This window comes from Lissotriton helveticus, chromosome 1_2, assembly GCF_964261635.1.
Source record: "Lissotriton helveticus chromosome 1_2, aLisHel1.1, whole genome shotgun sequence".
Lineage (NCBI taxonomy): Eukaryota > Metazoa > Chordata > Amphibia > Caudata > Salamandridae > Lissotriton > Lissotriton helveticus.
The window spans coordinates 458,219,409-458,246,058 of NC_136058.1; the positions used below are offsets into that span (position 1 = coordinate 458,219,409).

At 52.0% G+C, this 26,650-nt stretch overlaps 1 protein-coding gene across 1 annotated transcript in view; it reads left to right on the top strand.

Moving 5' to 3' along the window:
- The first annotated feature begins 404 nt into the window (after positions 1 to 404).
- Positions 405 to 26,650, top strand: part of LOC144805751 (uncharacterized) — a 93,633-nt gene continuing 67,387 nt past the window's right edge. Inside the window, exons 1-2 of the mRNA XM_078672234.1 lie at positions 405 to 527; positions 18,408 to 18,452. The gene's annotated coding sequence lies outside the window, so the exon portion shown is untranslated. The remainder of the gene's footprint in view (positions 528 to 18,407; positions 18,453 to 26,650) is intronic.

The window sequence follows — 26,650 nt, forward strand, 5'->3', positions numbered from 1 at the left end:
CGGGGCCTCTGGGCAGGTCCAGGGGAGCAGTGTCTCTCTTCAGAGCCTGTGCATAGCGCCCAGAGGCCCAGGGGGAGTCAGAGGCGCTGGATGGGGAGGAATGAACTCTGGGCTCCTCTGTCCTGAATGAGAATCCTTCACCGAGAGGCCTGTCCAGAGGAGGGGCAGAGGAGAGGCCTGTCCAGAGGAGGAGAGGAGGAGAGGCCTGCACAGGGGTGCAAAGGAGGAGAGGAGGAGAGGAGGAGAGGAGGAGAGGAGGAGAGGAGGAGAGGAGGAGAGGCCTGTCCAGAGGAGGGGCAGAGGAAGAGAGGCCTGTCCAGAGGAGGAGAGGAGGTGAGGCCTGTCCAGGGGAGCAGTGTCTCTCTTCAGAGCCTGTGCATAGCGCCCCGAGGCTCAGGGGGAGTCAGAGGCGCTGGACGGGGAGGAATGAACTCTGGGCTCCTCTGTCCTGAATGAGAATCCTTCACCGAGAGGCCTGTCCAGAGGAGGGGCAGAGGAGGAGAGGCCTGTCCAGAGGAGGAGAGGAGGTGAGGCCTGTCCAGAGGAGGGCAGAGGAGGAGAGGCCTGCACAGGGGAGGGGCAGAGGAGGTGAGGCCTGTCCAGGGGTGCAGAGGAGGAGACGCCTGTCCAGAGGAGGAGAGGAGGAGAGGCCAGTCCAGGGGTAAATTTAGGAAGTGAGGCCAGTCCAGGGGTGCAGAGGAGGAGAGGCCTGTCCAGGGGTGCAGAGGAGCAGAGGCCTGTCCATGGATGAAGAGGACATGAGGCCTGTCCAGGGGCAGAGGAGCAGAGGCCTGTCCAGGGGTGCAGTGGAGGTGAGGCCTGTTCAGGGGTGCAGAGGAGGAGAGGCCTGTCCAGGGGTGCAGAAGAGGTGAGGCCTGTCCAGGTGTGCAGAAGAGGTGAGACTTGTCCAGGGGTGTAGAAGAGGTGAGGCCTGTCCAGGTGTGCAGAAGAGGTGAGACTTGTCCAGGGGTGCAGAAGAGGTGAGGCCTGTCCAGGTGTGCAGAAGGGGTGAGACTTGTCCAGGGGTGCAGAGGAGGTGAGGCCTGTCCAGGGGTGCAGAGGAGGTGAGGCCTTTCCAGGTGTGCACAGGAGCTGAGGCTTGTCCAGATGTGCACAGGAGGTGAGGCCTGTCCAGGGGTGCAGAGGTGGAGAGGCCTGTCCAGGAGTGCAGAGGTGATGCCTATCCAGGGGTGCAGCGGAGGTGAGGCCTGTTCAGGGGTGCAGAGGAGGAGAGGCCTGTCCAGGGGTGCAGAGGAGGTGAGGCCTGTCCGGGAGTGCAGAAGAGGTGAGACTTGTCCAGGGGTGTAGAAGAGGTGAGGCCTGTCAAGGGGTGCAGAGGAGGTGAGGCCTGTCCAGGGCTGCAGAGGTGAGGCCTGTCCAGGGGTGCAGAGGAGGTGAGGCCTTTCCAGGTGTGCACAGGAGCTGAGGCCTGTCCAGATGTGCACAGGAGGTGAGGCCTGTCCAGGGGTGCAGAGGAGGTGAGGCCTGTCCTGGGGTCAGAGTGGATGAGGCCTGTCCAGGGATGCAGAGGAGGTGGGGCCGGTGCAGGGGGTGCAGAGGAGGTGAGGTCTGTCCAGGGGTGCGGAGGAGGAGAGGCCTATACAGGGATACAGAGGAGGAGAGGCCTGTCCAGGAGTGCAGAGGTGAGGCCTGTCCAGGGGTGCAAAGGACGTGAGGCCTGTTCAGGGGTGCAGAAGAGGAGAGGCCTGTGCAGGGGTGCAGAGGAGGTGAGGCCTGTCCAGGGGTGCAGAAGAGGTGAGTCCTGTGCAGGGGTACAGAGGAGGAGAGGAGGAGAGGCCTGTCCAGGGGTGCAGAGGAGTTGAGGCCTGTCCAGGAGTGTAGAGGAGGTGAGCCCTGTCCATGTGTGCACAGGAGGTGAGGCCTGTCCAGATGTGCACAGGAGGTGAGGCCTTTCCAGGGATGCAGAGGAGGTGGGTCCGGTGCAGGGGGGTGCAGAGGAGGTGAGGTCTGTCCAGGGGTGCAGAGTAGGTGAGGCATGTCCAGGGGTGCAGAGGAGCTGAGGCCTGTCCAGTGGTCAGAGGGGGTGAGGTCTGCCCAGGGATGCAGAGGAGGTGGGGCTGGTGCAAAGGGGTGCAGAGGAGGTAAGGCCTGTCCAGATGTGCCCAGGAGGTGAGGCCTGTCCAGGGATGCAGAGGAGGTGAGGCCTGTCCAGTGGTCAGAGGAGCTGAGGCCTGTCCAGATGTGCACAGGAGGTGAGGCCTGTCCAGGGGTGCAGAGGAGGTGAGCCCTGCCCATGGGTGCGAAGGAGGAGAGGCCTTTCCCGGTGTGCACAGGAGTTCAGGCCTGTCCAGGGGTAAATTTAGGAAGTGAGGCCAGTCCAGGGGTGCAGAGGAGGAGAGGCCTGTCCAGGGGTGCAGAGGAGCAGAGGCCTGTCCAAGGATGCAGAGGACATGAGGCCTGTCCAGGGGTGAGGAGGAGGAGAGGCCAGTCCAGAGGTGCAGAGGAAGCCAGGCCTGTCCAGGGGTCAGAGGAGGTGAGGCCTGTCCAGAGGAGCAGAGGAGGAGAGGCCTGTCCAGGGGTCAGAGGAGGTGAGGCCTGTCCAGGGGTGCAGAGGAGGTGAGGCCTGTCCAGGGGTCAGTGAAGGAGAGGCCTGTCCAGGGGTGCAGAGGAGGAGGGGCCTATCCAGGGGTGCAGAGGAGGTGAGGCCTGTCCAGGGGTGCGGAGGAGGAGAGGCCTATACAGGGGTGCAGAGGAGGAGAGGCCTGTCCAGGATTGCAGAGGTGAGGCCTGTCCAGGGGTGCAGAGGAAGTGAGGCCTGTTCAGGGGTGCAGAGGAGGAGAGGCCTGTGCAGGGGTGCAGAGGAGGTGAGGCCTGTCCAGGGGTGCAGAAGAGGTGAGTCCTGTGCAGTGGTACAGAGGAGGAGAGGAGGAGAGGCCTGTCCAGGGGTGCAGAGGAGTTGAGGCCTGTCCAGGAGTGCAGAGGAGGTGAGCTCTGTCCAGGTGTGCACAGGAGGTGAGGCCTGTCCAGATGTGCACAGGAGGTGAGGCCTGTCCAGGGATGCAGAGGAGGTGGGTCCGGTGCAGGGGGGTGCAGAGGAGGTGAGGTCTGTCCAGGGGTGCAGAGTAAGTGAGGCCTGTCCAGGGGTGCAGAGGAGCTGAGGCCTGTCCAGTGGTCAGAGGGGGTGAGGTCTGTCCAGGGATGCAGAGGAGGTGGGGCTGGTGCAGAGGGGTGCAGAGGAGGTAAGGCCTGTCCAGATGTGCACAGGAGGTGAGGCCTGTCCAGGGATGCAGAGGAGGTGAGGCCTGTCCAGTGGTCAGAGGAGCTGAGGCCTGTCCAGATGTGCACAGGAGGTGAGGCCTGTCCAGGGGTGCAGAGGAGGTGAGGCCTGTCCTGGGGTCAGAGGGGGCGAGGCCTGTCCAGGGGTGCAGAGGAGGAGAGGCCTATCCAGGGATGCAGAGGAGGTGGGTCCGGTGCAGGGGGGTGCAGAGGAGGTGGGTCCGGTGCAGGGGGGTGCAGAGGAGGTGAGGTCTGTTCAGGGGTGCAGAGGGGGTGAGGTCTGTCAAGGGGTGCAGAGGAGGTGAGGTCTGTCCAGGGGGTAGGCGTAGAGGGCTGTCCTGGCTTGTCCTCTGGGTAGGAGGAGTGTGGACTGCCTCAGCCGCGGTTCTCACCACCCAGAGATGCTCCTTTCCAGATGGCTCTTTACAAAGGCCCACATCTCCTCGATTCATTGAGTTTATTTTTGAAACCACTGTCTTTAGTGAAGTCACGGAGACTACAACTCCCAGAATGCACTTACGTATTACATGAAATTAATGGAGAATATTCCCTCAGTCTCTGGCGTATTGCCACTGATGCTGCCTCTCCTGTAATATTTGCTAACATTATAGCTGATACCTTGGAATAATTACTGTTGGACTTGGCCCATCTGGCAGGTTCACCCCTAAACTTTTTGCTTTTAATTGCGACATGGTGCTAGTTATTTTATTGGCTTCTGCGCACTTTCACTGTGTCCCAGTGGAAAGTGCGTGCGCACTCTGAGTGCGTGTGGTGAGACTGGCCTGCCCTCCCTTTGGAATGCATGGGGAGGGTTATTATATGTGCTATGTTCTAAGTGTTATTCCTACAAAGTGCTAATTCTACCAAGTGCTAGTTCTAAAAGTGCATAATCCTGACAGTGGTCCATGTGGCCCTGTCCCATGTATATAATCCCCTGTAAATCCTGCCCAGGCCTCTGGCACATTGTAAAGTGTGTGTTTCTTATCTAATGTGTTTGGTATAATACAAAGGCTATTTTTATATATAAACTTGTGTGGAGTTTCCTTTGTGGTGGGCCTTGGGTGTTGTTACTGGGTGCGCGCACAAACACTTAACCTACATTGCCTCCGGGATAAGCTTTCCTGCTCGCGTCACGTTACCTAGAGGGCGAGCAGGGGTTATCTTTGGCGTGTAACTCCCTTGCCCTGACTTGAGTGGTGGTTTCTGCTTGACTTTGGCGCAAGCCTTAGCCAATCGGAAATCCCATTTCTAACAATTACCTGGTAATTTCATCATCAAGGTTCTGCTCCGTACTCATTCTATATCTGTCTTAATACTTCCGGTATCACTACTAAGGAGGGAATACCATGAGGTCTGGTTTATATGGCAGTGAAAACTGTACCCCAAGAGGTGCAATCGTCTATAAGGGGCGCTACTCCCATTGGCAAGCCGATTGTTAACATTCTGTGTTTTTCATGTGGGGTAGTGTGTAGGAACACTGCCTCCAGCTGTGTTATTTTCTGAGCTAGCCACAAAGGCATTTGCTCACGTTTTGTGGGCAATTTGCCCATTACTGCATGTAATGTTTGTGGTGTGATCGTGGTTGTAGAAGGCTGGACTGGGCCTGTTGTTGTTGTAGCCGGTGTTGGCTGTAGTGTGAGTGTTCTCATCACAAATTGTCATGTTTCTGTATAGTCTTATTAGTTCTTTGTGGAGTATAAGTAAATCTCCTCCTGGCATTGTCTCAATGTCAGGGTGTGGCGTATAGGTCGCTAATACTGGCCATGTTGCTCCGTGTCTTCCGAGCAGACCCAGTCTGACTCTGTTCCTAGTATGGGGCAGGGCGCCTTTAAACCAGAATAGTTGCTCTGGTAAGTTAGTGGAATTTCAATATATTCGTAAGGATTATAGTCATTTGCTACTTCATCTTCTGTGTAGAAATGAAATGTTTTTGTTACTGCATTTGCTGCTGGGATTGTAACCCACGAACAGAAAACCTCTGTTCTATATGATTTGTGTGCCTCAATCACAAATGTTACTGGTTCACCCATGGATTTTGAACCATAAGCACCCAATTTTAATGACGACATTTCTGACGTTTGGTGTCACTTGATTTGCATCTGCATCATTTTCATCATCTGTGGCATTTAACTGCAGTCGTTGCTCCACTGCCTCTCAGTTTAAAGACATGGGCCAGATTTACAAGCCCCTTGCGCCACTTTTATGCCGCCGTTGTGTCACTTTTGTGACGCAGCGGCAGCACAAAGCCAGCGCCATGTTGTGGGGTATTTGCAACGTGACGCATCTGGGAGATGCATCACGTTGTAAAGCCCTGCGCCACATGTGGGCGTTCCGGCGCAGGGAGGGGGCGTTCCGGCGCAGGGAGGGGGGGGGGCGTTCTGGCGCAGAAACGCCTCCTAAAAGTGGCTGAGTGAAATCTACAAGATTTCACTCAGTCACTTTTAAGGCCAAGCTGCGTCAAAACCCTGCGCCTGCTTGAAGCAGGCGCAAGGATTGATGCAGCATGTTGGGGATAGGGCATCCCGGGCCTTGCTGGAGCTGCATCGCGCTTGCGACGCAACTCCAGCAATGCGCTGCCGCCAGCAATGCATCGCCTTTCCGACGGTGGATACGACATGCATCTGCCCATCCGTGTGCCACGGTGCGCCGCATTGTAAATGCGGCGCATCAGTGGTGGCGCACGGGTGGGCAGATGCTTCGCAGCTCTTCTGGAGCATCCCTGCTGATTAGCAGAGATGCGCCAGAAGTAGTAAATCTGCCCCATTTTATTTTATTTAAGAAGAGCCTTGTTAGGGTTTGAGATAAGGTGTTTATGCACTATTCTAGGAACAATGTGTCCTTCGAGCTTGAGTAACCAGCAGCCAATAAATAGCATTTAGACGACTCAGCTGTGGCGGAGTTTATGTGTCCTCCCACTCCAGACGTCTCTGGAATATGTGAGTAGGGTCTCTGACGATAGCACGACTGAACTACTCAGCTTCTATTATTAAATAAGGACACAACCAACGTTGGTGGCACCATGTCGCGTAGTTCCTTTATACCTGTATAGGTTCTGCACGTTTAGACATCATAGACTATAGGATTGGTGTCAGACTGATTCTGGACACCTCTATCTGGTATGTTGGCGTGTACACCAGCCAGCTCACAGTGCCACTAGAAACTCCTCTTACCAAGGAGGGAATCGTTCCTGGCAACTATCAAACACGACAACTCTGATCCCTCTGGACCGTGGAAATAATGTACCACTATTCGCTCGTGCTCACTTTTTCCCAGATAGATCCACAGAATAAAAGGTTGGGACGTTTTCAATAAGTATTTATTGAACAGTCGTTATTCTAGTGTAAAATAGATGTGCTGAGACAATCAATAGACAGCACGGGATATAGATAACTAGAAACACTAGAAATATAAAATGATAGATTTCTACCATTCTGCTAAAATCACGAATGCATACAAGCATATAAAATACATTACAGTAAATTGTGTAGTCCTACGATGCAATCCTAACTAGATGTACCTAAGTGTACCTAGCATGTGTGTAGGTGTTGAGCCAAGAATCCTCCTAGGATAAGTCAAACCCCATGACCTGAATTGAGAGACTGTGGGACCCCCATTCTGGTCTCGAGCTGGACACCCTGCAAGGAATGCTCAGACCTCTGGGAGCTGGAGTGTCTGCATGCAGGAACCTCAGCGTCTCGCGGCAGTGTGTCGGCATGGACGTCCTGATCTCCTCTCTCTTAACTCAGTAAGATGTGCTGTATTTATAAACAAGGTATCTAGGGTTTCTTTGTCCCTTGTGTTAGCCATTGTTGGATTTGAGGATGACGTATGGGATGAACCTTGTATATGGATATTATGCAGGTGGTGTAACTTCTGCCTGGTTTCCAAGAACCCTCATGAATATTCATTCATACTGTGTGAGTCCATTGATGAAGTTACAGGAGGCTCTTGTTCAGGGAAACCCCTCCTGCTGCACCCAGGACTAGAACTAGGTAAAGGTTCAATCCTAAAAGCTCAAGATTGTGTAGTGTAGGGGAAATAATGTAGGTGAAGGTATATGATATTACCCGGGCCTATATTAGGGTATCTATAAGGAACATAACAGGTCCTCACCAGGCCACGGCTTACATCCTGGTCCTCACAGGGCCCTGACTCACATCCTGGTCCACCAGGCCCCGGCTCACATCCTGGTCCTCCAGGACCCGGCTCACGTCCTGGTCCACCAGGCCCTCACTCACGTCCTTGTCCTCACAGGACCCTGACTCACGTCCTGGTCCTCACAGGGCCCTGACTCACGTCCTGGTCCCCACAGGGCCCTGACTCACGTCCTGGTCCTCACAAGGCCCTGACTCACGTCCTGGTCCACCAGGCCCTGCCTCACATCCTGGTCCTCACAGGGCCCTGACTCACGTCCTGGTCCACCAGGCCCCGGCTCACGTCCTGGTCCACCAGGCCCCGGCTCACATCTAGGTCCTCACCAGGCCCTGACTCACGTCCTGGTCCTCACAGGGCCCTGACTCACGTCCTGGTCCTCACAAGGCCTTGGCTCACGTCCTGGTCCTCACAAGCCCCCGGCTCACGTCCTGAGCCTCACAAGACCCCAGCTTACGTCTGTGTCCACACAAGGCCCCGGCTCACGCCCTGGTCCTCACAAGGCCCCGGCTCACGTCTTGGTCCTCACAAGGCTCTGGCTCACGTCCTGGTCCTCACAAGGCCCCGGCTCACGTCCTGGTCCTCACAAGGCCCCATCTCACGTCCTGGTCCTCACAAGGCCCCAGCTCACGCCCTGGTCCTCACAAGGCCCCGGCTCACGTCCTGGTCCTCACAAGGCCCTGGCTCACGTCCTGGTCCTCACAAGCCCCCGGCTCACGTCTTGAGCCTCACAAGACCCCAGCTTACGTCTGTGTCCACACAAGGCCCCGGCTCACGCCCTGGTTCTCACCAGGCCCCGGCTCACGTCCTTGTCCTCACAGGGCCCTGACTCACGTCCTGGTCCTCACAAGGCCCCCGGCTCACGTCTTGGTCCTCTGGCTCACGTCCTGGTCCTCACAAGGCCCCGGCTCACGTCCTGGTCCTCACAAGGCCCCAGCTCACGTCCTGGTCCTCACAAGGCCCCAGCTCACGTCCTGGTCTGTTTTGAGTCTTATTTGGGGTTTCATTTTGATCAGAGCGCTCGACTGTTGGGTGCAATTGTAATTGACTGCTGCTGAAGATCGTAGCGCTTGCTCACTGCTGCTGGTTGCTTAATTTTAACATAGCGCTCAATTGCTCGCCCCAACCTCACCCTGATTGCTTTTGTTTTCATTGCTGCCATTTTGTTGTTGTGCCGTCCGAGCCCGTCCCCCCAACACGCTCCCGCCTCCCAGCTGACCCCACCTCGCCCCGTCCCCCCCCCACTATTCACTTATGTCGCTACTGCTGACGCGCAGCGTTCACGTGCAGCGGTCGCGCCCCATGCGCGCCGAAGGTGCACCAAAGGTAAGCCCGTCTACGCCCGTCCGCGCCTGGACCACGTCCAGCGCCAGACCCCCTGGTCCCCGCATCACCCACTCCTCCCGCATTACATACGACGCCTTCACCCTCTTAGCACTTAACCCCGGCCTACTCCCTAACTGCGCCCAAGCAGCACCAGGACTCACTCATGGACCCTTCACCTGCCACTCCTGCAAATTCACCTGCATCAAGACCCACACCAAACCCACAAACACCAAACAGAGATCCAACACCAACCACCTTAAATGCATCCTTCTCAACACCCGCTCGGTTCACAAACACGCCATCGACCTTTGGAATCTACTCGACACCGTTTCTCCGGACATCGCCTTCCTAACAGAAACCTGGATGAATGCCTCTTCAGCTCCAGACATCACCATAGCCATCCCGGACGGCTACAAGATTATCCGCAAGGACCGCACCATCCAAACAGGAGGAGGCATCGCAATCGTCCACAAGAACACCATCCGCGTCTCAACCAGCTCAGAAGTCAACCTCGCTATCGCCGAACACCTTCACTTCCAGATCCACACCGACCCCAAGACCACACTCAGAGGCACCCTCCTCTACAGGCCACCAGGACCCCGTACAAAATTCAGCGAAGACATCACTGACTTCATCACCCCACACGCCCTCCCCTCGGAAGAATACATTCTACTGGGAGACCTCAATTTCCATCTGGAAAAGAGCAACGACAGTAACACTACCACCCTTCTGGACAATCTCGCCAATCTCGGACTCAAACAACTTGTTAACACCCCCACACACTATGCAGGACACACACTCGACCCTATCTTCACTTCCAGTAAGTATATCTCCTTCACTCACACCACACCCCTCCACTGGACGGACCACAGTTGCATCCACTTCATCTTCAATAAGACCACGATCCACAACCACCCTCAACCAACTCTGCGAAGAAATTGGAACAAAATCACCATCGACCAGATCTCCACATCGCTTCTTCAAATACCCCCTGCCTATTCAACGAACCCTAACCATGCCGCCATCAACCTCACACAATGGTTAACCCAAACCGCTGACAAACTAGCACCCTTGAAAAAACATCAAATCAAACAAGGAAGCAAGAACGCCCCCTGGTTCAACGATGACCTTAAGAAATCCAACAAGTTCTGTCGTTCCCTTGGAAAAACTTGGAAAAAAGACCCAAACACTACCACCCAAGCCGCCTTCAAAAACGCCACCCGCAAACACCACCAACTAATCCGGACAGCCAAGAAATCAGCACTCAAAGACCGACTAGACAACAAAGCCCACAACAGCAAGGAACTTTTCAACATCATCAAAGAATTGACCAACCCCACCGCCAGCTCCAACGACATCACCCCCTCTCAAGTCCTCTGCGACTCCCTCGCCTCTTTCTTCCATGACAAAATCGCCGACATTCATAACAGCTTTGACAACCAACCCGCAAACCAGTCCACCCCACTCACCTCCGAACCTGTCCCTCCTCCGAATAACCTTTTCGACTGGAACCCAATCACCACAGAAGACACCATTCGCCTGATGAACTCCATCCACTCAGGATCCCCTACAGACCCATGTCCCCACTACATCTTCAACAAAGCAGACTCCATCATCGCACCCCATCTCCGAGACGTCATCAACTGCTCCCTCAACTCCGCCACATTCCCAGAAAGCTGGAAACATGCCGAACTCAGCGCCCTTCTGAAAAAACCCACAGCTGACCCCACCGAACTCAAAAACTACCGCCCCATCTCGCTCCTCCCATTCCCTGCCAAAGTCATTGAGAAAGCCATCAACAATCAGCTCGCCGCCTTCCTCGAAACCAACAAATCACTCGACTCCTCACAGTCTGGCTTCCGAGCCAAACACAGCACCGAGACCGCCCTCATCGCAGCAACAGACGACATTCGAACACTACTGGACAACGGAAACACAGTCGCCCTCATCCTCCTTGACCTCTCTGCAGCCTTCGACACAGTCTGCCATAGCACCCTGATACAACGACTCAGAAACATCGGAATTCAAGGAAAAGCATTGGACTGGATCATCTCGTTCCTCGCTGGAAGAACTCAAAGAGTCCGCCTCCCCCTTTTAAATCAGAGGCCACCGAAGTCATCTGCGGCATCCCGCAAGGATCATCACTCAGCCCCACCCTCTTCAACGTCTACATGAGCCCCCTTGCAACCATCGCACGTCAACACAACCTCAACATCATCTCCTACGCTGATGACACTCAGCTGATCCTCTCACTCACCAAAGACCCAATCACCGCCAAAACCAACCTACATGAAGGGATGAAAGAAGTAGCTGAGTGGATGAAGCGCAGCCGTCTGAAACTGAACTCGGACAAAACGGAAGTCCTCATCTTAGGTGCATCCCCTTCCGCCTGGGACGAATCTTGGTGGCCAACGGCCCTAGGAAAAGCCCCCGTACCGATGGACCACGCACGGAACCTGGGCATCATCCTGGACTTCTCACTCTCGATGACCAGACAAGTCAACGCCGTCTCATCATCATGCTTCAACATCCTACGCATGCTCAAAAAAACATTTCGATGGATCCCCACCGAAACAAGAAAAACGGTCACCCACACACTGGTTACAAGCCGTCTGGACTACGGAAACACCCTTTACGCCGGTACCACTGCAAAACTGCAGAAAAAACTCCAACGCATCCAAAATGCTTCAGCCAGACTCATACTAGACATCCCCCGCACAGACCACATTTCCGTTCACCTGAAAGACCTTCACTGGCTCCCCGTCAACAAGAGGATAACGTTCCGTCTCCTCACCCACGCACACAAAGCCCTGTACGAACTTGGACCTGATTGTCTGAACACGCGCCTTTCCTTTTACACCCCCACCCGCCAGCTGCGTTCGTCCAACCAAGCCCTCGCCGCTGTTCCGCGCATCCACAAAGCCACCATGGGTGGTAGATCCTTCTCCTACTTAGCGGCCAAAGCCTGGAATGCCCTTCCCATCCACCTCCGCCTTACTCAAAACCACCTAGCCTTCAGAAAACAGCTTAAAACCTGGATATACGATAAGTAATCCCCCCCCCCCTTCCTCAAGCGCCTTGAGACCCTCTGGGTATGTAGTGCGCTATATAAATTATGACTTGACTTGACTTGACTTGGTCCTCACAAGGCCCCGGCTCACGTCCAGGTCCTCACAAGGCTCCGGCTCACGTCCAGGTCCTCACAAGGCCCCGGCTCACGTCCTGGTCCTCACAAAACCCAGCTCACGTCCTGGTTCATACCAGGCCCTGACTCACGTCCTGGTCCTCACAAGGCCCCGGCTCACGTCCAGGTCCTCACCAGTCCAAGCCGGAGAGGGCGATCAACTGGTTTTGGCCCACAATGCCACCTTAAACAGGAAGCAGACATATGCAAATCAGCTTTAGACTCCTTCCAATAGAAGCAGTGCAGCCTGAAGAGCCAATCCAGATCATTTCTGGACTGGAACACAAGCATCCCTGGAGCGGTTTCAGCCTATCTGGGCCTCGACTGTAGGGTGCGGCTTGATTCCAGGGGTGCAGCGAGCACGGGACCCACATCTGGACCCTAACTGTAGGGTGCGGCTTGATTCCAGCAGTGCAGCGAGTACGGGACCCACATCTGAGCCCTGACTGTAGGGTGCGGCTTGATTTCAGCGTTGCAGCGAGCACGGGACCCACGTCTGGACCCTGACTGTAGGGTGCGGCTTGATTCCAGCAGTGCAGCGAGCACGGGACCCACATCTGGACCCTAACTGTAGGGTGCGGCTTGATTCCAGCGGTGCAGCGAGTACGGGACCCACATCTGGACCCTGACTGTAGGGTGCGGCTTGATTCCAGCGGTGCAGCGAGCACGGGACCCACATCTGGGCCTCGACTGTAGGGTGCGGCTTGATTTCAGCGGTGCAGCGAGCACGGAATCAACATATGGGCCCTGACTGTAGGGTGCGGCTTGATTCCAGCAGTGCAGCGAGCACGGGACCCACATCTGGGCCTCGACTGTAGGGTGCGGCTTGATTTCAGCGGTGCAGCGAGCACGGGACCCACATCTGGACCCTAACTGTAGGGTGCGGCTTGATTCCAGCGGTGCAGCGAGCACGGGACCCACGTCTGGGCCCCGACTGTAGGATGCGGCTTGATTCCAGCGGTGCAGCAAGCACGGGACCCACATCTGGGCCCTGACTGTAGGATGCGGCTTGATTCCAGCGGTGCAGCGAGCACGGGACCCACGTCTGGGCCCCGACTGTAGGATGCGGCTTTATTTCAGCGGTGCAGCGAGCACGGGGACGAAATCTGGGTCCTGGCTGTAGGGTGCGGCTTGATTCCAGTGGTGCAGCAAGCACGGAACCCACGTCTGGGCCCTGACTGTAGGCTGCGGCTTGATTTCAGCAGTGCAGCGAACACGGGACCCACATCTGGGCACACCTGCAGTATTTATGAATACGGAAAATGATGGGTGGAATGGTTGAGTTCATCTCTGCCACTGGTAATTACTCTGGGACACATCCCTGCCCAACCTTCTTCTTCTTGCCCTCCATCACACCTCAGCATGCAGCCAATCAGAGAGTTTTTACCAACATTACTTCGAGATGTCTGCTCCAGGAGTCACTGCAGTTCTAACTCTAAAGATTGGCCTGTCTCTCTGCTCCTGACGTTCACCAAAGTAACTGAGGCCACGGTGAACAAGCAGCTCACCAAATACCTTGAGTCCACCTCTGCACAAAGTCCACCCAGGGCTCCAACAGAGCTCTCTGCAGAGACCGTGCTGGCTAAAGCCACGTGGGATATTGGAGACATTATGTATGGGGGTGGGGGCTCTGAGTTGATCAGATCTGTCAGCAGCCTTTGACACCATCTCCCCCTTCACTTTACTAGCGAGATTGGGGATTGTGGGTGTTAGGGGAAAGTGCTTGCTTGGTTCTTATCCTTTTTGAAAGATCTGACACAAGGGGTGGCATCAGCTAACTTCAGCCCCTCAGACGATCACCACAGGAGGCCCCCAGGGATGTGTTTTGAGCCACAATCTTTTCAATCTTTACATGGCCCACTTGGCCAGCCTGATCGAGTCATTCGATATCACCTCCACTCGAATATACACAAATCATTAGACTAGAATTAAATACAGATAAGATGGCCAGTAATTTCAGGATCTGCCACAGAGAAGTCACTGATTGGAGGAGCTCACAGCCCTTGCGCTGAACAGTGGAAAAAACGGAAATAGCGATATTTGGTTCCGGAGCCTCGCGGCACAAGGGTGGCGGCCGGTGTCGTTGAGAGATCTGTCCACCACATTCCATCAGGTCAGCAAACTGGGAGTTTGGGTGAACTCACATCTGTCCTTCAATGGATACATTAAAATCACCTGCTCTTCAGGCTTCTGACTCTGAAAGTTATCAGAAAAATACTTCCGTTCATCCCTGCTTCATCTAGGAGGGACCAGGCTCTAGCCCTGATCCTATCGAGAAGGGATTTCTGCATCTCTTTATACATAGGCATATCTAAAAATCACCTACATAGGTTGCAGCGGCTACAAACACAGCAGTTGGGCTGGTTCTGAGGTTAAAAAAATCAACATCGATCTCCAACAAACTGGTCAAATTGCACCGGCTTCCTGTCCTGAAAAGATGTTAATATGAAGCACTTTATGTCATAAACGCTCTACAATCAGGGGTTCATTCATATATGTCCTCGCTCTTTGCCTTGTGTCAGCTGCCTGAGGGGTGAGATCCCACCGTGCTTTGCTGCGTAAAGTCTCTAAGTTTAGGAAAATCAGAATAGATGGCTGCTCTCTGCCTGTGGTGACTGCAGGTACCTGGAATGGAATGCGCTCCCACCTGCCCTGTGCGCCCAAGAAAACATGAGTTCTTTCAGGAAACAAATCAAAACCTTTCTGTTCGTGTTCAGGGACTGTGTGATTTTGATACTTATGTTCTCATACTAGCGGCAGGACACCTCTTTCCCGAACTAGCTGTGCAGCGCTATATAAATTGGCTCTCACATCCCGTCATAAGTCATCCATCTCTGGGCAACAGTTTGTTGCAGCTATAGACGCCCTAGGAGGAGGAAAGGCTCCGGGATCTGAAGGTCTGGTGTAGAGTTTTACAAAGCTTAGAAATAAATACCGGCCGCATATCTGCTAGAGGTGTATGCCGAGGCATTAAAGGGTGTTGTGTCGCTGCCGTCAATAAGTGACACAATCATATCAGCACTCCCCAAGACTGGTAAAAACCCTGCTAAGTGTACCTCTTATCACCCTCTGTCACTGCTTCACTGTGATTATAAATTCCTGCCTGAGGTGATCCGACTTGGCTATCCCTCCTACTAGAGAAAATAGCCTCCCCGGTACAGTCGGGATTTGTCCCACACAAATCCACAGCGCTTCATCTACGGACGGTATACGCAGTGCTGTATCGGGAAAACACACACATGAAGGCTGGTGATGCTGATAAGGTGTTTGACTCTCTGGAATAGCCTTTTATGATCGAGACGTTTAGGCGCCTTGGTATGTCAGGGAGTTTGAGATCACGTATGAAGCTGCTGGACACAGAGCCTATGGCCTGAGTTTACGTAAATGGGCTCAATTCCAACGCCATTTAGATCGCCTGGGGCACTGGGCTGGGACGCCCTCTGTCACCCATTCTTTATACCAGGAATGAACCCTTAGGCCTGTGAACTCCAGGAGAGGCGTACCATAACCATACTGGGCATACACCTTTTAAACACTGAAACTAAGAAGAAAACAAATCTTTACAAACTGACAGGTTTATAGTCACTGTGGCCAGGCCTGGAGGTGGATTGAGAGTTGAGAAGGTCGATTGACGGAACTTCAGAGTTCAGTCAAGTGATCTTTCAGTGCTAACCGTAGTTTGGTAAATCACTGGTAGCTCTTATCTGAGTGGAGCGAGTGCTCCAAACTAGAGGTCTAAGTGTAGGAAGCTGGCTTGGTATACAATATACCAAATTAAGGTATAGTCTGCACAGAGCCCAGTGATTCCCCTGAGGTTTACAGAGGCTAAAGTAGATAATACTAAAATAGATAATACTAAAAGCTCTATTTTTGGTAGTGTGGTCGAGCAATAAGGCTTTACCAGAGGGTAGTGATGTGCATTTATTGTACACACTCAGGCAAAAAATGATTGTACACACTCAAAGACTGAATCCAGACCAATTGTTTTGTATAAAAAGTTACTGTTTGGTTATTTTTTTTCTAGAACCAAATAATTCCTGATTTGCAGGTAGGTAACAGCTTTCAAAGTAGTAACACTTTTAAAATTGCAGTAATAATTTGTTTTACATGGCGGAAGAAATGCTTTACAGTCTTAGGAATACTGTGGTATCTGTCAGTCAGACCCAGTAGCACTTAGCAATGTGAAAGATAGTCAGTTGTATGCAATAGATTGAATGTAGGGCGTAGAGCCGAAAACAGTGTTATGCATTAGCAGGTAAGTACTCGACTTACAATCCCGGTCTTCATGGGTTTGGACCAACACTGGGCAAGGTTCAGTTCCAGGTCGGTACTGCACCACCAGCAGCACTGGGGCGGCCAGGTGCAGAGGTCACTGGGCCCATTGTAAATCAATGGAGACTGGGGCACCTCAAAGAGGCACGGTTTGCAGGTATGTATCCGTGGTTTCAAGGCACAGACCCCAGGAGTTAAGATCAGCACAGGGGGCCACAAGGCAGCACCAAAGCTACACCTGCACAGGGGAGGCTGGGTGTAGGGTGCAAATCAGTATTGGGCACCCACTGCGTTTCAATGGAGTATCTCTGTTGTACAAGGAGGCCGCAGGCTCGGATCAGGAGGCTGGCTGAAGGTGACCACCGGCTGGGCAGGTACATTGGAGGACTAAGGGAGGTTAAGGCACCGTCGGTTGGGCTCCCTAAGGCCGGAGGGTTGAGGATGCTGGGGTGTCTTTTGGTGTCAGGTTGGTGTCAGGTTTTTGTGGTTGGAGCCTGTCGCGGTCACGGGGTCCCTTTGTGTAGAGGCTGCAGGAGACTTTGTGGGGTCCAGGAGTCGTCAGCCTCTGATGGAGACAAGGTCAGGATTGCTGGGGAGACTTCACAGGACAGGTGAGACACTCAAACTCGAGCCATGGGCATCGGGTACAGAGTGGGCAGGGGTCGCGGATCCACCTGGATCCGGAATCCTTGAAGTTAGAGGTTGTCTGGACAGGTCCGTTGTCCTCTGGAGATCTGGTCTTTATTGAAGAGTAGAAAATAAAATATCCTCTTGGAATCAAAAATATCACCAAATAGGTATAGCCACCATTCAATCCACTCTACTCAATCACATCTACACTAGATCATTTAATTAAACATATATACCACCAAGAAAGGAATTCCACATAATAACTTTAATATAATAAAATCCAACTTATGTTATTTCCTTTGTATGTAAAAAGGAGATTATATCTGTGACTCCCTATAAACCGTTCTAATTTTACCCCCCCTTGTACAAAACACTGGGGCATATTACCACCAACTAGCGATATTTATCGCTAAATGCACTTAGCGACTTTTTTTTTATCGCTGCCTATCGCTGGATATTTTAGCGGAGAAAACATGCTATTAGCAACGTTTTTCTCCATAGCGCTAAAATATCCAGCGATAGTGGCGTAATGCGAGAATATCGCTTAGAATATAGCGATATTCGCGCATTAGCGACGAAATGCTCTTAGCCGTGTTATCCACCTCCCATTGGATACCATGGCTAAGAACTGGTTAGAGCAGGCATTAGTTTTTGGCAATAGCGGGAATATTTCCATCGCTACGCCAGCCTTGTGAATAGGCGATAGCGACGTTATCGACTGCTTTCAGTCGCTAACGGGTTGGGTACGCCCACTTTGCATTGCATTAGCGATAAATATCGCTGACATGCAAAGCGGGCCCCAAACCGCTCACTATCGCCTTCAAGCTGTCGCTAACTGCTGTTAGCGACAGCTTGATAATAGGGCGATAGAATTTTCGCTGCTTAGCAGCCGAAAATGGCAGCTAAACCGGCAAAAAGTGCCTATCGCCCCCCTTGATAATATGCCCCACAATTTGGCTAATTAAAAACACTTCAGATAAAAATACATGATGTACAAATTGGACCCCAACTCACAAACGGGAGGACCCTAATGCTGTTAGAATGCCTTTTCATCCCACTTGCATAGAGACAGAGTGACGTAGGACCAAACACCCCTCTAAGGCTTCTCCGCCACCAGTATATTAACCTGGTACTATTAACAACCCTCGGGGGGAAAGGGGTAGGGGACAGAGAAGAGACTGCCAAGTCTTCACCAGGTCTTCTTTCTTCCAGAACACTTATGGTTGTGGTAACTTCTTGCTGCTACTCGTGGTGAAGCTGTAATAATTTTCATAAGACAACATGTGATCTTTGCACTCCTTAACTTAACTACAACTTGTACTATACGTATACTATAATTAATTAACATACGTGTATGTTCTTGGCCTTTGCCTCTCTTCTGTTTTTGGAAGATTAGAAAACTATTCTGCTCATTCTCTTATTCTTTTCTGAAACATAGAATAGTACTATTAATATTCTTTATTACTCTTGTAACTTCTTATGTACTAAATGTTATAATTTTCCTTACCTATAGCCTTCTTATCTTATTCTTAATCTATTCCTTATGTGTTCTTTGTTTTCTTTTTTTTAAATTTCTAATACTCCTTGTCTTGCTTTCTTTCAGGAGATGATTTCTTCACAACTTTATACTGAGGTGAATAAATCTTCTTAGGTAAGTATTTTTTCTGTATGTCTTAGCCTAATATAATGTAGTAAGTATTTTTCTGTTTTGAAACCTTTCCAACTATGCACACTGTGACTCAACCCTCAAGTTGCCTTAAGTCTTTACTGAAACTAACCAATGATCAAATTAACGTATCTCATTTATAGCTCACAATCCTTTCACAACTATTACTAAGGTAAGTATAGTCTTAACTAATGATTTCAACTAACTATGGCTTCCATAACTCTAATTGTTCAAATCAGAATCAAACTGTTATTTCTCACAGTTTTATTGTTTCTATTCACAATGACTCTAAGCGCATTTTAACCTTCAGGTTTTCCTCTCTAGCTGCCTGTGAAACTCTGAAAATACAATAGTCAATTGCGCAGGCTCATTGACTGAAACACTGCTCTCCAAGAAATGTGCAGACTCCTCACAATATGGAACAACCTTACTTGGAATTCACACTGCCGACTCTTCCTGGGTAAGCTTCTTGTCGTAACACAACGGAACTAGAAACGTCGAATTTAAACACCCGCACTACCCTAACTTTCACACCGCTTCAATACTGCAACCGTTTCCTCTGGAATCTCAGGTGAAGTGCGAGATTGCAGAGGGAGCACCTCATGACGTTCTAACGAACGCCTGCTGCTGTGTTGACTAGAATGCTGACCTTGTCTCCTCTCTCCGTGGCAATATTAGAATTCACACGAATTCTAATTGACTTGTTTTGAACCCTTTGCTGCATATAACGGGGAACTTTCCATATAATGGCATTGACTGTTCTCTTAACTCGCCTTGGTTTTCTACGGACTCTGACAAACGCACAGTATGTACACTTCTATTACATATACTGATCCAAGAATTAACATCCAGCCTGAGCCCTGGTGGAAATGAATTAGTTCATTATAGTTTCTCTTCGTAATTGGATCCAGTCAAAACCCAGAGTCGACACGTTTCAGTGGATTCTAATCCACACTCCCCACCTTCTTCAGGACAGTACTAATTTGAGATTTATCTCCCACAATCAAATTGACAAATTCATGAAGTATCTAAACAGATGGTAAACACATTTTTAATAATGACATTTTTAGGATATAGGAAAAAACAAAGATAAAAGACTTTCTTAAAAACAAGATCAGATGTGCCTTTATGTCTCATCTCTACTTTGTGGCATTCATCATATCCCTTCTCAAGCTGTATTCACCACATGCCCGTGTTCACTCTTAAATATTAACAAGATGCCCCCAGATTTCGGCACATCTCTCCGTTATGGGCTCACATCTCCAGTTGTCTATGCTCCTCATTCAGTCACTGTTTATCAGAAAGCACAGAATTCAATGAAGTAATGATGCTCACTCTCATTCACCCTCTAACGCGGCCTTAAATTAGTGGTGCTCAGGTATTTATTCATGGAGCCGGGCACTCTGACTGTCCGCGGCACCCTCCTCCAGGGCCAACGGGATGGGCTCCATGGGTCCCGGGCAGTCCTCCCCCGGGCGTCCGGGGATCCCTCCTCCAGGGCCATCGGCACGGCCAAGTGCCCGGGACGGGCTCCATGGGTCCTGGGCAGTCTTCCCCCAGGCATCTGGGGCTCCTTCCTCCAGGGCAAACGGCACGGGCGAGAGGCCGGGACGGGCTCCATGGGTCCCGGGCAGTCCTGCCCCGGGCGTCCAGGCCCGAGAGCCCTTGAGCCCTGCCCTGCGTGGGCAAGCGGGAGACCTACCGTGAAGGCTCGGGGTGGGCAGCTGGGAGTCCTTTCGGTCCTGCCCATCTGGTCGCACCGATCCCCTCGGCCATCTGGTCGCACCCGATGCTTTCCTATGGGGTGACCAGATGGCCAGTCTTCCCTGGAAGTACCGATGAGGGTCCATTTGCCTCCCCGATCCCAGGGAGGGCTCTAGGAGGTCGGGCGTCTCTGCGCCCTTGATATCCTCCATCGCTCTGTGTGCATGGGTTACAAGAAAGAGCGGTAGCCTTCCTTCGGATTACTAGGGGCAGAGTATGCCCGGACACTCCTCCAAGGCTGGCGGTTCTCTGCCAGGGACCAGATAGACTATGCCTGGGCTGCACTTCCCTGGGCGTCCGGGGCTCCCTCCTCCAGGGCCAATGGCACGGCCGAGTGCCCGAGACGGGCTACATGGGTCCCGGGCAGTCCTCTACCCCGGGCGTCTGGGGCTCCCTCCTCCAGGGCAAACGGCATGGGCCAGTAGCCGGGACAGGTTCCATGGGTCCCGGGCAGTCCTCCCCGGGTGTCCGGGCCCGAGAGACCCTGAGCCCTGCTCTGCATGGGCAGGCGGCAGCCATACCGTGAAGGCTCGGGTGGGCAGCTGGGAGTCCTTTCGGTCCCGGCCATCTGGTCACACTAATCCCCTTGGCCATCTGGTCACACCCAATGCTTTCCTATGGGGTGACCAGATGGCCAGGCTTCCCTGGAAGTCCCAATGAGGGTCCACTTGCCTCCCCGATCCCAGCGAGGGCTCCAGGAGGTCGGGCGTCTCTGCGCCCTAGGTCCCCTCCGTCACTCTGTGCGCACGGGTTCCAAGAAAGAGGGGCAGCCTTCCTCCGGATTACTAGGGGCAGGGTATGCCCGGACACTCCTTCCAGGCTGACGGTTCTCTGCAGGGGACCAGATGGGCTATGCCTGGGCAGCACCTCCCTGGGCGTCTGGGGCTCCCTCCTCCAGGGCCAGGGTCGGGTGCTCCGGCCCTGGACCCTGTCCCCCAGGCTGCCACACTGCCAAAGGCCCAGAACGGGGGTCCGTTGTGCCTTGGGAGCCTCCCCTTGCTTGGCTGGGTTCAGGAGCTTCATCCGGGGCCCCTGAGGGCCCCAAAGAAGGTGGCCTCTCCTCCCGAGGCTCCGTCCTCAGTCCTGCCGTGTGGCAGGGTGCCCAGGACGGTGTCCGGCAGGACCGGGGAGGCTTTGCCTGTGCCTCGGGGCCTGGGAGCCCTGGCTGGGTCCAGGGGCACCGCCGGGCCCCTGGGTTGGGTGCTCCGGCCCTGGGTTGGGTGCTCCGGCCCTGGGACGGGTGCTCCGGCCCTGGGTCGGGTGCTCCGGCCCAGGGCCCTGTCCCCTGGGCTGTCACACTGCCAAAGGCCCAGGACGGGGATCCGTTGTGCCCAGGGAGCCTCCCTTTGCTTGGCTGGGTTCAGGAGCTCCATCCGGGGCCCCTGAGGGTCCCAGGGAGGGTGGCCTCCCCTCCCCAGGCTCCGTCCAAGGTCCTGCCATGTGGCAGGGGGCCCGGGACGGTGTCCGGCAGCCCAGGGTGGCTTCCCCTGTGCCTCCGGGCCTGGGAGCCCTGGCTGGGTCCAGGGGCCCTCCGCGCCCCGGGTCGAGTGCTCCGGCCCTGGGCCCTGTCCCCCGGGCTGCTGTGCTGCCAAAGGCCCAGGACGGGGTCCGTCGGTCTCGGGCTGGCCTCCCTTTCTTGTCCGGGTGTCCACGGGCCCTGGGTCGGAGCCCTGTCGGGTCCCCCTCGCAGCCTCCATGGCTGGGGCCCAGCTGGGGCCCAGCTGGGGCCCTGGGCCTCCGGTCCCCCATGCCATGGCGCCCGCTTGCTTTCGTTGGGGCACAGAGCGACCAGATGGCTTCCCTTTCACCCTCGGCCTTCTGGTCGCCTCAAATGCTTTCCTATGGTGCGATCAGATGGCCGAGCTTCCCTGGAAGTCCTGATGAGGTGCCATTTGCCTCCCCGATCCCAGCGAGGGTTCCAGGAGGTCGGGTACTTTCACGCCTTGGGTCCCCTCTGTCACCTCGAGTGCACGGATTACAAGAAAGGGGGGTAATTCTCCTCTGGATTATTAGGGAGAGGCTCAGTCAGATCTCCATGAGGCGATTCTGAAACAGGGGAAGACAGCAACCGGCCCTGCCCGCCAGGGCCCCCAGGGGCCTGGGTACGCACCTGCCTCTCAGCCCCTTGCTGGTGGTCCTTTTTCTCCGAGTTTGCTCAGGCAGACCTCTGTGAGGTCCGGCCATGCTGAGAAGGGGAAGGCAGTCTCGAGCTTACAAAGAAGCCATGGCCAGTTTGGGTGTAGCATTGCGGTATCTTCCATACCATTCCATCCTGAGGGAAATTCTGTTGTGGAAAGAAAAAAACGAGACATAAAGCATTCTAGGGTTTTAGGTTCGGGTGATGGGTGGGTAAAACATCTTTATGGGGTCCAAAGCTCATTAAACAATTTGCTGAGAAGTTCTCCAGGGTGTGTCACTCCATATGAGGTCCTATTTGGGACTAAAATGTTGATACCGGACCTTGACATGAAAGGCACAGTGGTAGAAAATAAGACTTTTAATATCAAAGATCGTTTGGCTGTTTTACAGGACTTAAATGAACTAAGATCGAAACAAAGCAATGTGTTCCTGAAGCCAACCACCACTAGGGAAAAACAATCCGTCCCAGCAAGGCCTGTCTGAATCCCAAAGCTTGGTGATCTAGTCAGAGAAAAGATCGCAGGCAAGAAGGAATTTGGGCCTTCTTACAAACAACCAGTATCTGTCCTAGCAATCCACGGAACAAGAACAGTACTTTTGCCGCCCCTTGCTGGAAAAAAGGAGAAAATATTTGTGTCCATCGACCTGATCAAACCACACTATGTGGCCGATACTAAGCAGTAGGCAAAGTGGACTCCGACAATGTAGCAGACGCACTCCTCTAACTACAATCCAAGAGGTTCAAACTGAGAAACTCATCACCTTTGAAGATTCTACAGTGAGAAATGAAGGTCTAAGCAACACTGCTATGGAACTTATCCCTCTTGAGACGCAAATAACAGTTGGTCCTGATACACTTGTCTACAACGAAGTAACAAGTGATCAAGTGGTTCCAGCGATTTCAATGAATCCTGATGCAATTCTAACCATTAAGAGAACTGCCTCTGGCTATTTCATGAACTTTAATACATTTTCTAAGGATCCCAGCGAACCTGAAACGACGCCAGCACAAAGAACTTTCAAAGATCAAGCAAATTACTTTTTTCACCATGGATTGAACTATGGATTTTTTGGGGAATATTCTTCTATCTACTTTGGTTAGCTCTGGTAATAACTCTGGGTATGCTGATAAATGGAAGCTATATTCAAATGGACACAGCAATTAAAAGAGTGAACTTACTTCTCCAGCCAAACAAATCGTCCCATTGTGAAGCAAGAGAATTGTCAGCACTGAACATCGCAGCAACTCCTATACCAGATGGTATAGTTTGGGACAAAACTGATTATGACATTTTTGGTCCATCGGAACTCTTGAGGATTCCACACTTATTTAAAATATCACTAAGTGACGTTATTACCTCTAGTACCTTTTCTGATGATTGGGACTTCGAGACTGTTAATAACATGATGTCTGATCTAGAAATGTCTGCAGTATTCACAAATCATGAATATTTAGAAGGGTCATCTGACTATCAAGAAATGTATTGTTATAATCACTATGAACATCATTTCTTGCACAGAATTGCATCACCTAGAAATGTATTAATGTACAACCAATGGGAACACTGTCCTACTCCTCCAAAAGGTAGCTCAACAACTTTTGCAAAGAAGTTTCCATATTTTTAAGGGTTCAACTTGTCAAATCCAGAAATGTTTTTCTTTAAAAATGTAAACAAAATAGGAACGACAAATATGTTGACCAATACAAAACAGATTTATTTTGCAGCCTTTATTGTCCAACTGTCTAGACAGGGTTTCAACTTTTGGAAAGACATGATTGAGACAAAAACTGTCTGGGGTACCAAAGATTGGCCAGTACAGGGAATAGAAGCTTTGTTTAGAGCCTGTATCATCCCTGAGCAAATTATGTTTTTGAATGACACTGTCCAACAGACGTCCTGCCTTGGGATTGGAGAACCTGACCTTATGGGCCAAGTGGCGCAGGGCACGCCTAAGATCTCCGGGTTCACCTGCCTTGACAGACAGAGACACGAGACACTCTGTTAGGCGTAGAATAACAAGTTTATTAGCTGCAGCTAAGCACAGTTGTCTAAAAAGTACCAAACGGTAAGTTCTCTAGAGACTGCTACTTCATTCCGTAGCGCACAGTCTTTTATACAGAACAAGTTTACAATGACAAGCCCCAAAGCACACAAAACTGACAAACAGGAATAATTCGAAAACAAGCTATCGGATGTCTAAAACACACCTTCCTTTCAGACCCCGTGTGCTCACCTCTCCTCAAGTTAATCAACACTAGTGCCCGTAATTTAATTTGCAGGAGGTAAAACATGTGTAGAATGCTTCAAAGGATAGGCTATGTAACAAGAGAACACACGAAGAGAATAGTGAAGGCCATCTAAACAAGATAAAGTCGAAAAGAATGGTGGGACTCAAACAGTGGAGTAAGGCATGGATTAATCAATCTAGACATGGCTTTGCGAACTCGGCCAGACCCTGACATCAGTTTTGTAAACATGGACAAGGGTTACTCTTTAATCAAAAAGACACACAGCAGCTGAAAAGGCAAATACACCACATTTACCACATTTAGCCGTGCTGCCTGAGTGAGGCAACACAAAATGGCGGCTAAGCACAAAATGGCGGCTGAGTATGAAGCAAAATCGAGAACCACGTAACCTCAGACCCTCCTTTTGCCATACTCAGGCAAAGCACAAGGAGACCCACGTTACTCTGAGTCGATATCAATGGTCTTGAGGTCATTGAGTTGTTGCTGCAACATCATCCTAATATTCTCAGTTTTCTGTGCGTCTGGCTCAGAAACACAGACGTTGGCACAAAGTCCACAAATAGCTGGGCCACACTGTAAACAGAGATAGCAAGAAAAGATGATTGCTAGAATCTGTCATGCCTCGAGACTCCCATACACTGTCCCTTTAAGAAAAGTGCTATTCAGAGCACCAGGAAACAAGGAGCGACGCTTCACGTTCATTGCGTCAAGCTCCCTTTGTTTTCCGCATCCGTCTGGATCCTGTTGCCTGACTTCCGAATTCCCTCTTGGATCTTCCTGTTTGGTTTGTGCTGTGCGTTATCGGCCCCCGTGCTCCTGAGCGGGCTTCGATTCTACGCTTACAGGCTGCAGCTATTCGCTGCCTGCAGGCGTTCAGACTTGGGCGCCTGTTTCCCCCTTGCCCTTGAGTCTCGCCCGGCGGCCGGGTTTTGCTCCGCCATCCGGCTGGGCTCAGCCTTGCTCCCCCCTAGTGTTGTTTGTTCACGTTACTTGGCGTGAACCTTCCTTTCCCCCCTGGCCCTTGAGTCTCGCCCGGCGGCCGGGTTTTGCTCCGCCATCCGGCTGGGCTCATCCTTTCATCTCTGTTCGAGTGTGCTTCATCAGACAGCCGGGCTTGTGCTCCGCTGTCCGGTGTAGTTTTTTCATTATCCCTCCTGTTTTCCCAATTAGACAGTTAGCTAGTGTCCTTTTATTCCCGTCCCCTTCCTATTAGCCTACAAACCCCCTGGTACCTATTTACTTCCCTTCACTTGATTTGTTTACTGGATTTCCGCTCCTTGGCATTTGGAGTGATTCTTGCGTGGACCAGGGTGGGTGCATTTCTGCTACACTACAGGGAATCACGGTAAGAGCGCTTTTGCGCTACTTATACTTTTGTTACGATTGGCACACATATGATTTATATATTCCGTTTTGGTTTTCATAGATGGTCATAAACAACAGCAGAAGAAGTGGGCTGAAGGTTCTTTTCATGCCATACGTTAGTGAATGTTTCTTCAAAGCCTGTTACAAGACAGTTGAAGTAAGAAGGGGACAAGTTAGACCATATTATTATTACCAGTATCTAGTTTACAAGTGCTCATTTACATATTGTGTCATCCCTACCACAGCTCCAGAAGATGTTCCTTATATAAGATTCCATATGTTTAATTCAGCGACACGTTAAGAACCTGGGGTATGTGATAATTTTTATGTAAAGGTATCTTAGAGTATTCCAGATAAGGTGTTATAGCTAGAGTACTTACTCACCTTTTATTACAGCCTACCTGTTATCCAGTTCCCTTCATTGAAGCACCACGCATCCAATCCTGGAGATCACCATCGAACATTTTTCCCCCCCAAAACTTTCCTTGTTTTGTCTCCCTGTTTTCCCCTGGCGTGTCTCTCGTACTCTAGTGCTTGATAGAGTCGGAAGGCCGTAGGGGAAGGCTGTGGAATATTCTTCGGATTCCTGACGCTCCTGTGGAACCAACCTGCAATCCTTACAGAATCATTCCAAGGAAATTTAGCACTTTCCATCCCCAAGTAG